This window comes from Aythya marila (assembly GCF_965140915.1).
Source record: "Aythya marila genome assembly, chromosome: 13".
NCBI classification, from domain to species: domain Eukaryota; kingdom Metazoa; phylum Chordata; class Aves; order Anseriformes; family Anatidae; genus Aythya; species Aythya marila.
Window position 1 is genome coordinate 2501 of NC_139054.1, and position 12857 is coordinate 15357.

The window sequence follows — 12857 nt, forward strand, 5'->3', positions numbered from 1 at the left end:
CGAACCCGAACCCTAACCCGAACCCTAACCCTAAGCCCTAACCCTAGCCCTAACCCTAACCCTAATGGCCCGCGGATCTAACCCTAACCCTAACCCTAACCCTCTAACCCTAACCCTCTAACCCTCTAACCCTCTAACCCTAACCCTAACCCTAATGACCCTAACCCTAACCCTAACCCTAACAAAAAAACCACTAACCCTAACCCTAACCCTAACCCTAATGGCGGATCTAACCCTCTAACCCTAACCCTAACCCCTAACCCTAAACCCTAACCCTAACCCTAAACCCCTAACCCTAACCCTCTAACCCCCTAACCCTAACCCCTAACCCTAACCCTAATGACCCTAACCCTAACCCCAACCCCTAACCCTAACCCTCTAACCCTAACCCTAACAGCAGATCTAACCCTAACCCTAACCCTATCCCTAACCCTAACCCCAACCCTAATGGCGGATCTAACCCTAATCGCCCTAACCCTAATCGCCCTAAGCCTAACCCTAAGACCCTAACCCTCTAACCCTAACCCTGACCCTAATGACCCTAACCCCAACCCCAACCCCTAACCCTAACAGCCCGCTCTGCGCCCACCCTAACACTAACACTAACCCTAACGGATCTAACCCTAACCCTAATACCCTAACCCTAGACCCTGACCCTAACCCTCTAACCCTAACGGACCCTATCCCTAGACCCTAAACCCAACCCTCACCCTAACCCCTAAACCCTAACCCTGATCCTGACCCTAACCCTAACGGCGCCCTAACCCTAACCATGACCCTAACCCTAATGACCCTAACCCTCTAACCCTAACCCACTAACCCTAACGGATCTAACCCTAACCCTAATACCCTAACCCTTAACCCTAATGGCTGCCCGCGCCCACCCTAACCCTCTAACCCTAAGACACTAACCCCTAACCCTAACCCCAACCCCCCTAACCCTAACCCCTAACCCAACCCTAACCCTAACAGACCCTAACCCCAACCCCTAACCCCAACCCTAACCAGAACCCTAAACCCTAACCCAAACCCTGACCCTGATGACCCTAACCCTAACGGATCTAACCCTAACCTTCTAACCCTCACCCTAACCCAACCTCTAACCCTAACCCTAACCACTAACACTAACCCTAGTTCCCGAGAACTACATTTCCCGGTATGCTCTGGGCACCCAACATGGCCTCCCGGAAGTCCAGAGTCCGAGAACTTCATTTCCTGGTATGCTCTGGGCACCCAACATGGCCTCCCGGAAGTCCAGAGTCCGAGAACTTCATTTCCCGGTGTGCTCTGGGCACCCAACATGGCCTCCCGGAAGTCCAGAGTCCGAGAACTTCATTTCCCGGTATGCTCTGGGCACTCAACATGGCCTCCCGGAAGTCCAGAGTCCGAGAACTTCATTTCCCGGTATGCTCTGGGCACCCAACATGGCCTCCCGGAAGTCCAGAGTCCGAGAACTTCATTTCCCGGTATGCTCTGGGAACCAAACATGGCCTACCGGAAGTTCAGAGTCCAAAAACTACACCTCCCACCATGCTTTGGGCACTCAACATGGCCTCCCGGAAGTCCAGAGTCCGAGAACTACATCTCCCGGCATACTCTGGGTAAATAACATGGCCTCCCGGAAGCCCGGTGCCGGAAAACTACGCCTACCAGCATTCCCCAGGCAGCTGGCTTGATCAATCACAGGCCGAGTGTTCGAGAAATACATTTACCGGCACTCACTGTAACCCAAGCACTTACCGGCCTTTCAAAAAAGCCTCAAGCCGTAACACTAAAAAACTTTGAAACCCCTACAGGCATAACCCAAGCTATTTACCACACTAAACCCCTGAAGTACTATGCCTAAAAGCCCTAACCCAAACACTTAAGACGCTCAAAACCCAAACCCAAAACATTAGGATTCTCAAAGCCCTAAACAACAAAATTAGAACGCTTGAAGCCTTAACCCCAAAATTAAGATGCACAAAACCCAAAGCCAAAACAGTAGGATGCTCAAAACCGTAACTCTAAACATTAGGACGCTCAAAACACAAACCAAAACCCAAAACTTTAGGACGCTCTAAGCACAAACTGAAAACATGAAGACACACAAAACTTTAACCCAAAAATTAGGATGCTTAAAACCCAAAGCCCTAACACAAAACATTAGGATGCTCAACACCATAACCCAAAAAACTAGGATGCTCAAAACCCTAACCCTGGAGAACCTAACCTGAAAAAAAAAAAAAAAAAAAAAAAAAAAAGAGGATCTTAACACACTAACCCTAAGTAACTGACCAAAAATAAAACCCTAGGACCCTAACCCTAAAAAACATAGCAACACTCCATCCCAAAAAAAAAAAAAAACAAAAACAAAAAACAAAAAAACCTCTAAAACACTAAAACACTAACCCTGAAACCATTAAAACCCTGTTAAAACTCCAACCCAGTTATACACCAGTTACCTCCCTTAAGGGATATAGAGGAGCTCTCTCAGATACGGCAGTACTACTTCTTGTGCATGCAGCCGGTGGTCGGTCTCATTCTCGTGCTGATGGTGTTGAAAGCTGGGGCAATGGTGGTACTGCTGGAGATACCACAGCCACCGGAGGTGGATTGTTAGGATATGGAGATGGTAGGTTATCCAACGGCTCCCGTTTATTATCTTTTCCTTTTTCCTGTTCTTGTTCTTCTTCAAATTTCTTATCTGCTTTTAGTGTAAATATTGAGGCTGGAAAAGGACATGAAGTCCTCCTGATCCATAATCCTGCATAATCACTTTCTTCCCAGCAAAAAGGTTCCCTCGAATTAACATGTGTATTTAAGGCCTGACAAATACAGTCTTCAAAGGATCCAAAAGCAGGCTGAAAGATATGTGGTGTTAAAGGCTCCTTTGGCCATTCTATCACACAATACTGGACCGTTTTTTATTTACTTTTTCCTTTTCTGGGGCCCCTCTCATTCCAATTTCTAACCGTTATTCCTAATGGACTTTCTGGTGGTATGTCTGGTAATTTGCTCCCTTTCTTCTGGTCCCTGGTCTTCGATTTTGTCTGACCCATCTAGGAATGTTACTGTGGCAATTCCCACAGCCCTTGGTTACCTTAATAAGAGTGTCTTAGGGAGGATTTAAGATCTATCACCCACCCACAAATCCTATAGGAATCCTGTCGTTCCTTCACTGGCCAAGTCCCTAGCAGGAGATTGGAACCGTGGTTAGAAGACCTCCACAATCGCTTCGGAACTGAATTCCGTCTCAGTCACACTCTTACACACACAGGCAACCGAAACCCACCCAACAGAACAGTATACGCTTTAAACGCTTATGACTCCATTGTCTTCATTCAGATCTTCACACGCAGAATTACGGGCAAAATATAGTGCTGCAGCCAGCAAGGGAACTGAAAAAAAATCAAAACCTTTGCTTACCTTTATTCAGGTTCAAGATGCCATTAGTCCCGACCTGACTCGAACAGCAGCCACCAAATGGTGGGGCGCCTCTCCTAGATAAAGTAAGAATTCAGGAACCAAAGCCCTCCTGGACAAGCCCCCAGTTGTCATACATGACTGGGTCCCAAATTGGATTGCAATTAAATTTTACAATTTATTAAATGAATAGAGTTAAACAAGCAGTTGTGCACAAACAGATATACTGTGACAGCTGCCCTTCAGCACGTGCCCAGAGGCAGACTGGATGTCTTTGCCTAAACAGTCCGGACAATGTATTAGTACACCCATGCACTGCCACGTTAGCTGTCATCACTAACTGCCAGGCAGGACAGCTCCAGACCAAACACATACACACACAGGCACGCCACAAACACTAAAACAAAACACACAACACAAGGCACAAGAAAAAGTGAGTCCCAGAGGGAAGCCCTATGGCAACAGCAAGTCAGAACAGGTGCTCTGCAGCAGACCCCAGGAGAGACTCAACAATCAGTCGCATCGCACCCGAAGGCTGCCGCACACTCTGAGAAACCAAACCTACCAGTCCTGAGCAGCTCCCCACCTCCTCCTGCCAACCACGCTCAGCACACACACTATTTGCCCCTAAAAAAAACAAAACCTTAGAACATACACACACGAAAAAAAAACATCTGAGATCCATAAATGCCAAAAAGACGTGCACGCACAGCAGCCCCTGCAGAGGTAATCACAGACTTACCCTTTGCAGAGGAAAGAGCAGACTCTGATAGAACCCTGCTCAGGCTCTTGGTAACGCTGCATCTAAACTGCCAAGCCACATGTAGCATGAAATGAAGCTGGTTTTAGTCCCCTGGAAAATTACACAAGTAGGTTTGTACATCTAGAGATTAAAATATAGCTCAAAAAACAGAAGCGTATCCCACCATCGCAAAGAACAGTGAGCCAGCAACCTCTACTAAATATCCCTCTGTTAAGTGAATTCCAAGGACTTATAAATCCAGAAATCCATAGACTCCAGCCTGCCTAGAGAACCCTGCAGCTGACTGAAGGAAAACAAAGCACTTACCCCAAAGAGCAGCCTAGGCAGAAGGAGCTCTCTGATGCCATGCCTGGGGCTCATATACCATTTGGCCCTGCCCAGCACCCAAACCCAATCACATTGTAAAGAGGAGGGACAAAGCACAAGGAAGTAGGAGCAGAGCAGGAGCAGCAGATTTTCATTTTCTTTTTTTTTTTTTTTTTTTAAATCTGCTTTACCTGAACAACATGCAGAGGACAAGAGACCTGGGGTGTTTCTAGAAGCAACAATCCCCATGCTTTTGCTGCAGCTTTTAATATTAAAAGGACAACACAACCAGTCAAGTAACTGGAACTTTTTCAAATGGAATTACGTCAAACAGGTTCATCATCACTTGCAAAAACAGAGAACCAGCATTCACTAGCATGCCAGAGCTAATACCCACCTCCTGCACAACGCTCACTACTACTAATGCAACATATCATTGTGCAATACCTCTCTGTTCCCAGCTCCTTTATCTCACCTGCTCAGTAGCTCCACCTGAGAAATGTGCCCGGTCAGCACCACGCTGAAATGTGCCCGAACAGACTTATTCTTCAGTGATGAAGAAGGTGACCCTGCTCAGTCTCTTGGCAGTACTGCACTTATGTGGTCAAGAAACCGTACCCCACGGTTTCCCAAAAACAACGTACCTGGCAACCCCTCATAAACATACCTCAAATATGTGAATTCCATGCACATAAAGCCTAGAAGGCTTTATGGTCTAAAGACTCGACAGACAGCAAACACACAGGCAAAAGCTCCAGAAATATAACAAACCGCCCCTAACCCTGAGAAATGCCACTGCTTATATGCCCAATGCTGCCATTTTCAGATACACGCTCACACAGGGAGCCTCCATGATACATTTCTCCTAAACCCTGCTCCATCACTTTGCCACCAAGGTTGTGACTTTGATAAGATTTGACATATAGGCAAAGACTCACAAAAAGCCCTGTAATTCTGCAAAAATCATAAGGGACCCAGAAACACAAAGCAAACACACAAAATAACATCGCCATACTATCCGTAAAACTGCTGTAATAACTACTCACCTGAGGAAGAGCTGCGTGCAATACAGGCACCTACTACTTAGATTGCTTTACTATGACAGATCCTACCAGTTGCCACCTCGAAAAGATATGCGTACCGGTTTCTACTTGAAAATGCATCAGTCCATAGACTCTGACCCACCTAAAGAACCCTGCAACTGACTGAAGGAAAAACAAAGCACTTACCCCAAAGAGCAGCCCAGGCAGAAGCAGCTCTCTGATGGCACACCTGCAACTCAGTTACTATTAGGTCCCACCTGGAACCTGAAGCCAATCACATGGGAAAGTGCAGGGGGAAAGCACAAAAAAAGCAGAAAGAAGAGGAACAGCAGCTGTGGTTTTATTACCTTATTTATATGGCTTAGCTCAACAGCATGCAGAGTGCAGACATGAGAACTGGGGTGTTTCTAGAAGCTACAATCTGTTGTCGACGGAAGGAAGACACAGACGCTCAATATGAGTGAACAGTGAACTTCAACTTTAATGGATAGCTCAGTCGCCTTTTATCTAGTTTGAACATAATCAACTCATACATATTGCAAAAACTAAGCTCAGGATTGGCTAACACTTTCCTATCTTGTCAGTTAGTTCCTCCCTCTTTTAGCTACCGTCCCGCCTTAGGGACTTTCCCAACCACACAAGGGCATCGTGTCCTTGGGCCTGATTGGTTCTCAACCAGCTGCGCACGTGCCCAGGCTCATATGAGTTGAGTACGGTACCTCCCCTAGCCCATGACCTCCTAACTGCTCAACATCCACGTGTCCTACCTCACTTAACCAATCCTCCACAATTCCCCCGTTTTTATTTTGTGCTACAAATACCTTCTCTGTGAGTTGCTCTAGTTTCTTAGTTAGGCAGTTAAAGGTTACATATGCAGCAATTATAATCAATATAATTATAAGTAGAAAGCAAAGTCCCTCTTTAACTAACAAAACCCATCCACCCATGTTCCCAAAAACAGATTTAAGCCAACCTTCAAACCAACTATCTTGTACTACAATTTTTTGTGTATGATCCCTTAACCATTTCAAGTGGTCGTGAATTGACTGACCATGGTCGGAAAGATTAAAGCAACACATTCCTTCTACATCTTCACACCCATGTCCCTGAGCCAAGAACAAGAAATCAATAGCGGCCCTATTTTGCAGCACAGCGTGCCTTAGGCTTTCCGTGTCTTGCGACATTTCAGAAAGAACTTGTGTGGTTACATTTGACTGTTTAACAGCCCAACAAGCAAGCTTATTTATGCTAGCCAAAGCGTGTGCAGTTCCTACAGTCAGAAAAAGATCCATTAAGCAGAGTAATACGGGCAGAGTATGGTGCTAACATTTCACTCAGTTCCTTTGGATCCCCTATCGGGACCCCAAACAAGCATGTTCTGAAAGGGTACATAACATAACACAACTATACAACTTAACCCTAATAACACTACAATTACTGTAAGCACTTAATGGTAACACAATTAATAGTAAGTAACACAACTTAGTAGTAACACACTTAAACCTAATCACTTGATGGTGATCAAAGGCTGTTCTTGATAGTCGTCGAGGTGTCACAGCCCACGTCATTGTCAGAATGATTATCAGGAACCTCTTCCTGGTCGTCTTCGGCGTGTGCAGATTCTAAAGCTGCTTCAGTCCACTTTGCAGTGATCCACTGGGCACCTGTTTCTGGCACCACTTCAAAATCTCTAACATTTTATAACATTTTTGCAAGTAACTCTTTAACCACATTTATCACAATACTACATGCAATGATGATTGACACCACAGTGAACAAAATCCTTAATCCCTCTTTGACTAATCCCAGTAACCATCTATGCATTGTTTCAAACAAATCAGTGAACCATTGATTGAAAGGATTGATACCATATTGACTCTCTCATGTGCTCTTTCAAGAAAGTAATGGATTTGTGAATTGACTCATTACAATCAAAAAGTTTTAAACAGTACGTTCCCTTAAGTTTCTCCAAGTGGCTACTTCGCACAATGACTCCATACTTGTGAAACATGATTTTGCTCGACCAGTACTAATTTCCTATGATTTCAGCCTGCACTATGGCAATAAATGCGCTCTCACTAACACAGTACACAGCACACTCACACACCCAGAGGCCTCTGGCACATCTCACTCTCAATCATACCACAACCTCAATCATACCACATGAATATAATTTAGAATGATAAGCAAACAAACAAGTATTGCCTCTCATTGTGTTCCTCGTGAAGTGACTTGCAACACTTTGTTTTAAAACCTTACCCTTACACAAATACTTTCAACACAAAATACCTGGACATTTAAGAATAACACATACAATTATTAACACTCCAGTTAGTATCCCTTTTTCATTGCAAGGTAAACCTCTTATAAAAAGAATGCCAGAGAGAAGCAGTACAGCCGCCGCTGCTTCCATGGTTACATCAGACAGGCTGCAGGGTCCTGATGTCCGTCCCTCTGCTCTGTGCCGACTCGCCACACGGTGAGGGTCAGCTGCCATTCGATTCCGCGGAACTCCGAGCGCAGCACTGCTCGTGGCGGTGACTGAGGGGGGGGGAGGCTCCCACTGCCCCGTAGCCCCCTGAGGCAGCGTTATCGTTCTCACTGAAGGCGGCAGTGGGCAATCCCCAGCTCCAACACTTCCCGGCAATCCCAGTCGCTCTGTAGCAGCAGTAGCGACTCTCTGCTCAGCCTGATGTATAACTAAGGCGTTAGTGACTGCTCTCCAAGGCTTCAATAATTTTTTAGCAGCCTTATTTTCATTAATAACTTCATCAAACAATTTGTCCCCAAATTTACGCCACTCTGTTTGTTGAAAAACTGTATCAGGATTGATAAAACAACCCTGCATTACTCCATATGCTAATAATCCTGGTAAATCCTTTTTGCAGTCTATATCTGAAGTGATCCACTTTTCTAAAAAGCATTCGAGCAAAGCATACGCCGCTTGTCTCTCCATACCTTTATATACGTTGGTTGCAGCCTTTGCAAAGACCTCGGCGGCGCTTCTCCGGCGGGACCCTTTATAGGCTCATCCCGGGTGCGGGGACTCCCTTCCACCTTCCGAGCTGTGGGTGCGGGGACTCCAAGTTTTCGTCCCTTTCACCTTTCAGACCTCGGCGACGCGTGACCGGCGGGATCCTCTCCCGGGTGCGGGGACTCCACGTCCCTTTCACCTTCCCGACGCGGGTGAGGGGATTCTTGTCCCTTCCACCTCCTGGGCTGCGTTGCAGGACCGGTTCCTCCCTTATTCCGTCCAACCGTGGCCCAGGATCACCGCCAGCAGTGTCCAAATCCCGTTCAGATCGGTCCCTGTTCGGGCGCTATTTGTTGTCGACAGAAGGAAGACACAGACGCTCAATATGAGTGAACAGTGAACTTCAACTTTAATGGATAGCTCAGTCGCCTTTTATCTAGTTCGAACATAATCAACTCATACATATTGCAAAAACTAAGCTCAGGATTGGCTAACACTTTCCTATCTTGTCAGTTAGTTCCTCCCTCTTTTAGCTACCGTCCCGCCTTAGGGACTTTCCCAACCACACAAGGGCATCGTGTCCTTGGGCCTGATTGGTTCTCAACCAGCTGCGCACGTGCCCAGGCTCATATGAGTTGAGTACGGTACCTCCCCTAGCCCATGACCTCCTAACTGCTCAACATCCACGTGTCCTACCTCACTTAACCATTCCTCCACAACAATCCCCATGCTTTTGCTACAGCTTTGAATATTAAAAGGACAAAATGACCAAGCAAGTAGCTGATTTTTTTTTTTTTTTTCATCTGGAATTAGCTCAAGCTTTTATTTACATAGAAAGAAAAGTCTAGGAGCAGAACTGATTACATGCCAAAAAAGAATTCAATTCCATTCCACTCACAGGAAAAATCACTTACTTAAGTAAGCTGAGAACCAAAAGGCTATGCTGATGTGTTAAAACACATTACAGGACACTGGGTCCAGGCCCTCCGCTGCACCCACTTAAAATCCATCCCTACACTCACCAAGGTGCAACCCCAACCAAAACACAGACACAGCATTTCAGCTTCAACACAGTTTTGGGAACTGGTAGAAAGGACACCTCATCCTCAGCAAGGTGTGCTCAGGCTACACAGGACAGGGCTTTGGGCACCTCTTTGCCTACCAAAGAAGACAGCCATCAGCACCTGCTATGTTCCGATTCTAAAGACTAACATCACAGCCCACATTGCCTGGGACACCTGATAAACAGAAGAGAAAGCAGCCATACCGTTTTCAAGCCGTCCCTGCATGTGTTGCTCCTTGATGATCTGCAACCTCTTCTCAAATCCTCAGCTGCTTCTGTGGAGAGCCTGCCATGGCACCTGCAAAGCAAGATGGATACCCTTCGCAGTCACCTCGTGCTACTTGGCAGTTCTGCTCCAATCCAGCTCACAAACAGCCCGCCCTTCTCGTGCTGCTCTTTAGAGTGCAGCTTAGCCCCTCTGAGCCTGTGCGACTCACCTGTGAAACAAAAAGAAAAGCATAGGCCTAAGCAGCATCCAAAGCCACAGCACAGCTAGGACAGTTACTCTCATCTGCTCCCTTACCTCTGCTCCCTCACCTGCCCTCGAGGCAGATGCTTCCATCTGCTCTCTTAAGCCAGCTACAACACACCTCTGAAATATAAACAGGATTTTTACTGTATTTTGTGTAGTTAACTAACTGCAGTGACAACTGCACCCCTAAAGTGCCTGCTACATCTGTTCATCACTCACCTTGCCGAAAGCAGCTATGCTCAAGTCCCACGTTGTACACTGTGTTGCAGCTTTAACAAATGAAAACAGTCACAATATAATCATTCAGCGGCCTGCATTAGCACCCATCCCTCAACAACACAAAGGAACCCCATTTACAAATTATTGTTTCAAAACAGCAGCCCCATTACCTCAGCACCTCAGAAGTAGATCAAGCCTGTCACTGAGCTGCCTACCCAGTGCTGAACAGTTCCAGATGGAGCTCTTTCCTGTGACAGGTTCCAAAAGGTTTACACTCTACTGGGGATAGGAAAGAAATAAGAATAAACATTTCAAAACCCCATATCTGTAACCTTTCAAGATTCAACAGACCTCCTCAAGCACACCGTTCAAGCGCTTATGCGAGCAGCTGCTCACAAGCAGATATACTCTCCCACCTCCACATCTGCCAAACACCACAGAGATGACTGTGCCAGCTGCCCTTCAGTACGTGCCCAGAGGCAGACCGGATGTCTTCGCCAAAACAGTCCAGACAATGTATTAGTACACCCATGCACTGCCACATTAATCACTAACTGCCAGGCAGGACAGCTCCAGACCAAACACATACACACACAGCCACGCCACAAACACTACAAAACACACAACACAAGGCGCAAGAAAAAGAGACCCCCGGAGGGAAGCCCTATGGCAACAGCAAGTCAGAACAGGTGCTCTGCACCAGACCCTAGAGAAGACTCAAATGTCATGACACGCGACTGGAAGCAACTGCCAGAACTGGGATGATGGAGGCCTAAAAAGCCTGCCTTCAAGACAACAGACTAGAAGGATGGGGACTGAAAACCCCATAAGACGATGCTTAGGAATTCAATTCCCAACAAGAGCTCCTGATGCGGCCCAGATGACTTCTGCAAGAGTGAGGATGGAAACAGACGCGATCTCAAACCGAATATGATGCACGAGACCTGAAACAGACCTGCTCTTTAAGCAGTGACTGCAACACAAGAAGTGCTCAGATCAGAGTCATGATGACAAAACAAGCACTGAGGCCCTTCAGCACCACTACCAAGTCCCCTGTCTGGTCAGTCCAGTGTCAAAAGCTAGGAGGATATCAAGACCCGAGAAGCACAGAACAGACATCGCAGAAGCAACACAAGACAGACGAACAGAAGGAAACTGTCCTGCCTGGCACACGCACTCACGCTACAAAATAATCCCACTTCTTCTATTAGCCTGGTGACCCAGCCACAAGCAGCCTGAACGTGACCCAGCCTGAACCACCCTCACCGTGGAACCAAGTCTATTCAGCCAGCTGGCTCCATGCTGCTCTGGCTCCCAGCTCCCATTAGCCACCCCAGATATGCAAATACCAGGTGCCCCCCAACTTAGCTCTCAGGTTGCTGCATGGTAAAGTCCCTCCGCCTCAAGAAATGCACAGGCACCGATTGTCATCTTAGTCAATTGCCAGGCTCATCATCAGCTGCAAAAACAGAGTAACAGCATTCACTAGGACGCTGGCCCCATTGCTCACCTTCTCCACAATGCTGACTACTGCTAATGCAACATACGATTGTGCTCACGTGTTCCTCTCCGAGTCCAAGCTCCAACAGTGCAGCCAGTATCATCCACACCACCTGGGAAAACAAAGGGATTAAATGATCGTTGCGTTCACAAGTCACCCAATGGTGTTGTTTTTTTTTTGTTCTTGTTATTGTTGTTTTGTGTGTGTGTTTCCTGTATTTTTTTTTAAATCTGCTTTAGCTCAACAGCATGCAGAGTGCAAACAAGAGAACTGGGGAGTTTCTAGAAACAACAATCCCCATGCTTTTGCTGCAGCTTTGAATATTAAAAGGACAATACGACCCAGCAAGTAACTGGAACTTTCTTACCTGGAATTAGCTCAAACTTTTCTTCACATTGAAAGAAAAATCTAGGAGCAGAACACATTATACACCAACAAAATTGATTCCATTCCATCCCCAGAAAAAAAATCACATACTCTCATCCCCTCCTGTACCTCAGCCGCTTGCCTGCCCCACATGGCACACGCTTCCATCTGTTCTCTTTACCCACTTATAGCACCTCTAAAAGACAAACTGGAATTTTACTCTGTTGGATGTAGGAAAATAACTGCAGTGACAACCGCGCCCCAAAAACAACAGTTACCTCTGCTCATCATGCACCAGAGTCACTGCAGAGGCAGCTCGGGTCAAGATGTCCTGCACTGCGCACTGCGTTTCACCCTCAACAAAGGAGAAAGACAAGCAGAAGATAAACATTCAGCTGACAGCAGTAGCACCCATCCCTCAACAACAAAAGGGACCCCATCTTTAGTTTTATCCTTTCAAAACAGCAGGCCACTTGCCTCTGTACCTGCAAATTAGGTCCAAGCTTGAAAGGAGCGGCCAGCATCACCCACGCCACCTGGGAACACAGAAGGACACAATGACCACTCTTCTTGCGAGCAACCACCTGCCACACTGCTCCTCTATCCCACACAGCCTCACCTCGGACCCTCACAGGGAAACACCTGAGCGTCTTCCCTTCGCTTCGGATAAGGGATGACCAGGCTGACAACACTCACCTTCCCTCAGAGCTTTGTGACATGAGGATTTCCCTTCCCTGTCCACGAC

The 12857-nt window shown here is 46.7% G+C and overlaps 1 long non-coding RNA gene across 2 annotated transcripts; it reads right to left on the reverse strand.

The window, feature by feature from the left end:
• Window positions 1-5923: 5923 nt before the first annotated feature.
• On the reverse strand, window positions 5924-11281 carry LOC309883032. 2 transcript variants are annotated; one of them, XR_014318395.1, is made up of 5 exons: window positions 10416-11281; window positions 10246-10295; window positions 10078-10146; window positions 9759-9852; window positions 5924-8837 (listed from the first exon to the last, which is right to left on the reverse strand). It is a non-coding gene; the product is annotated as an uncharacterized lncRNA (long non-coding RNA). The 2 variants fall into 2 exon arrangements; XR_014318394.1 differs by lacking the exon at window positions 10078-10146.
• Window positions 11282-12857: the final 1576 nt, after the last annotated feature.